Consider the following 4,514-nt stretch of genomic DNA (forward strand, 5'->3'; position numbering starts at 1 on the left):
CGAGTCACTCTAGTAAAATCTGGATTTTACTCACTATGCAAATGTTCAAGTCGCATGACACCTTTGTTTATGCATAATCTTGTTGAGACCACAAATATTCTCGGAAATCGTTTTTTAATTTCAAGTGGGGGATTGTTGGAACATGGTGGTGTGAAATATAAAAAAAACACCAAGTCCCACATAGAAGAGTTTTGAAAAAACAACTCCCAAGTCCCACATTGGAGAGATGAGGAACATGGAAAAAATCTCAAGTTATAAATAAAGACCTTATCCCTTCATTATAACATGCCCAAAGTTGAATGCATTTTGATTCAACGTTTTCTTTCTCCCTCATATTTTCCGCCGATGCATTTCCGCCAAAATTCTCCACCTTTCTTTCCGTGGCACTAAGAATTGGCACATACAACCAAATTGTGGGATTTTCGAGAACTGACACTAGTAGTCAATATTGAGGGAAAAGAATTGGCACGGGTAGCCAAATTGCAAGAATTTTGAGAACTGACAATGGTAGTCAGTATCGTGGGAAGAGAATTGGCATGTGTAGCCATATTGTGGGTATTGCGAGAATTTGCATTGTTAGCCATATTGTAGGAATTTCGAGAATTGGCACTGGTAGCCATATTGTGGTGGGTGTATTCGAGATTGGTTCTTACAGTGTAGTAAGAATTCGATAACAGAGATTTGTACTGCTTTATCATGGGGACGGCGTGGTTGATAGTCTGCTTGCACATTTTGGGCAGTGCCACGAAATGTCTTAAAGAGAGCGACTTGGTCGTGACTCAGCCAAAAGTAATATTCCGTGCCATTTATAATTGTTGCAAGTTACGGTATCAACATAAAAAGATGGTTTAGTTGAAGATGTGCACTGTTTAAGGATGATGGATGTTGTAGATAAAAAGAGTGAGAGTGATGGAGATGGTGATGGTGAAATAAAAGGATCGAAATAACCATTAGGGTCATGTTATGATTTTTTATTATTCTGAGAAAGTGGCATAGTTTGTAAGAAAATTAGGTGTAGGTTTTTTGTTGAAGATATGGCAGTGCATGTGTGAAACTATTTAGAAGGTAAAGCTGGAGATTTAAGTGGAGGTAGAAATTCTAGCAACCATTATGTGTATGTGAGAGCCTGAAGTTAGGCAAACTCTCCCCCTTTTATAACTCTATGATCTCACTCTCTTCATACTTCTTTCGTCACTTCCTTTTCTTATTCCCTTTGTTATGTTTCATCTTTCTCTCTTTTGTAACTGTGTGTCATAAAAATAGAAGAATTGAAGTGTATACGTGGGTTGAGGGATTTGAGAGGTTAAAAACGTACAGAATGTAAAAGGTGCAATAAGTTTGGTAGGTACAATACATGTACTTGGCAGGCACAATGAGAGAGATAAAACTTATCCCCTTCAAGATCTTAGTAAAAATATTTATAAAGATAAAGACCCACTCTTCAATCATGCTTAATGGGATAGGAGGCTGGCGCATTACTATGGTATTTGTAATGTTTACAACAATACATCTGATAACAATTTTTATTTATTTATTTATTGAAAAGTCAACGGTTGGTTAATGATTGAAATTGTTAATTAATTTCTGAATAAGTTTAGAAACTAACAATTATTAATTCAAATGAAACCGTTGGTAATTATGTTTCAAATATAAAATTGATTTTGGAACATCAAAAAATTGTTTTTTTATTTCTTGTTTGTTGTTTCTGAAACCTTTTTTACTTTTTTGTTTCTTTTCTGAATAGGCCGGACAAAATTGAGTGTTCACAGCTGTCCATTTTTACTTGTTGCTTACTTGATAGCAAACAAAGTGAGGTTTGTGTGTTATAATAGTAAGTAACTAGTAAGGAAATGAACAATAATTTTGTCTAGGACAAAACAATGATCACATTGTAACACTTAGAGCGAGAACTCAAGTTGGGTACTGTCAGAACTCATAAATTCACATGAAGCTCGGGGTCCTAGAAAGATTGGTTGGAAGCACAACAGACTCGGGGTCTTGGAAAGATTGGTTGGAAGCACATCAGGCTCAGGGTCCTGGAAAGTTTGGTTGGAAGAACATCAAGCTCAGGGTCCGGGAAAGCAAAGGTTTTACTATGAGAATGTAGATCGGGTACTACTGGAACTCGGAAATTCACATCAGGCTCGGGGTCTTGGAAAGATTGGTTGGAAGCACATCAGGCTCAGGGTCCTGGAAAGCAAAGCTTTTTAATAAGAGAATGTAGGTTGGGTACTTCCGATACTCGGAAATTCAAGTCAGGCTCGGGGTCCTAGAAAGATTGGTTGGAAGCACATCAGGCTCGGGGAAAGCAAAGCTTTTTAATACGAGAACGCAGGTTGGGTACTGCAAGAACTCGGAAATTCACATCATGTATGTGATCTTAAAAAGATTGATTTTAATAACTTCAGGCTCGGGGTCATGAGAAGATTGATTGAAAGCACATTAGGCTTAGGGTCCTGGAAAGCAACGAGAATGCAGGTCGGGTACTGTCGGAACTCGATAAAGTAACAATGTATATGCAAGAACACATGTCAGGTACTGTCGGATCTCGGTAAAATAAAAGGTAGGTGCGAGAACGCAGGTTGGGTACTGCTGAAACTTGAAAAAATTAAACGGTAGTTACGAGAATGCTGGTTGGGTACTGTTGGAACTCGAAAAAATTAAAAGGTAGGTGCAAGAACGCATGTCAGGTACTATTGGGACTCTACAAAAATAAAAGGTAGGTGCGAGAATGCATATTGGATACTGTTGGAACTCGATAAGGTAAAAGGTAGGTTTGAGAACACATATTGGGTACTGTTGGAACTTGATAAGGTAAAAGGTAGGTGCGATAACGCAAATTGGGTACTAATGGAACTCGATAAGGTGAAAGGTAGGTGTGAGAACGCAAGTTGGGTACTGTTGGAACTCGATAAAAATAAAAGGTAGGTGCGAGAACACAAGCTGGGTACTGCTGGAACTCGATAAGGTAAAAGATAGGTGCGAGAACACAGATTAGATATTGTTGGAACTCGATAAGGTAAAAGGTAGGTGTAAGAATGCAAATTGGGTACTGCTGGAACTCAATAAGGTAAAAATGTAGGTGCTAGAATGCAGATTGGATTCTGCTGGAACTCGATAAGGTAAAAGGTAGGTGTGAGAATGCAGGTTGGGTACTGCTAGAACTCAATAAGGTAAAAGGTAGGTGCGAGAACGCAGGTTGGGTACTGCTAGAACTCAATAAGGTAAAAGGTAGGTGCGAGAATACATATTGGGTACTGCTGGAACTCGATAAGGTAAAAGGTAGATGTGAGAACACATATTAGGTATTGTTGGAACTCGATAACATACAAAGGTAAAGCGATATGTTTTTTGAAAGAACATTCTAGCGTTTGAGTCTAGCAACGTCATAACATTTCGGCGTCTGAGTCCGAAAATGTTTTTTTTTCAATTTAAGAACGTTCTAGCGTGTGGGTCTAGCAACGTCATAACATTTCGGCGTCTAGGTCCGACAATGTTTTTTCTATTTAAGAACATTCTAGCGTCTGGGTCTAGCAACGTCATAACATTTCGGTATCTGAGTCCGACACTGATTTTCTTTTGATGTTCTAGCGTCTGGGTCTAGCAACGTCATAACATTTCGGTGTCTGGGTCTGACAATGTTTTAGGCGTGGAAGGTAATTTGATTGACCACTTGTGATGGTATGGTTATGCAAGAATGATGCATGCTTTGTATGTATGAGAGTATGTCTTGACTTTATTTAGTGATATGTATGTATGCCATGAGTGATGTATGAACTTGGTTAAGTTTGTATGTTGTAGTGATGTATACGTTTGGATATGTTTGCATGCTGAAGTAGTATATGAACTTTGGTTAAGTTTGCATGTTGAAGTGGTATATGAACTTTGGTTACGTTTGCATGTTGAAGTGGTATATGAACTTTGGTTATGTTTGCATGTTGAAGTGGTCTATGAACCAAAATTAATGAATGAGTGGATGATATTGAGTTTTGGAATAATGAATTTGGAAATTTGTGTTCATTTGTATTCAAAACTACTCTTCAGCACCCTTAAAACTTTTCAGTGTCAAAACCTTTTTATGATTAGCTTTAGTTGACAGATTTATTGATGATGTGCTTGCTCTCTAATATGACTTCGATCCTTCAAAGAACTGCCTCTATTTGTGGTAGGTGAATCAATTAAATGCCTCAGTGTCTTGTCAAGAGTTTGTTGGAAGAGTGTGATCGTCCAATAAACTGCCACATTATCTTGTCAAGAATTTATTGGAAGAGTATGATCATCCGATAAATTGCCCCAATTTTCATGGTTGAGGATGAACAATAGTGAATTTTCACTCGAGAGTGTTCATTTTATTTTCCCTATTTTTCCCCAAAATACTTGAACATTGTATTTATCGGGAATTCTCTCTTTTTTTCTCTTTTTTTAATACTAAATCGCCTTTTCAGGTTTTCGAATTAACATTACTCTCCTTTTCTTAAGTCGCTCTTGCAGGTTTTCAACCTATCACTATTTTC

Source organism: Lupinus angustifolius, chromosome LG01 (genome assembly GCF_001865875.1).
Source record: "Lupinus angustifolius cultivar Tanjil chromosome LG01, LupAngTanjil_v1.0, whole genome shotgun sequence".
Classification (NCBI taxonomy): domain Eukaryota; kingdom Viridiplantae; phylum Streptophyta; class Magnoliopsida; order Fabales; family Fabaceae; genus Lupinus; species Lupinus angustifolius.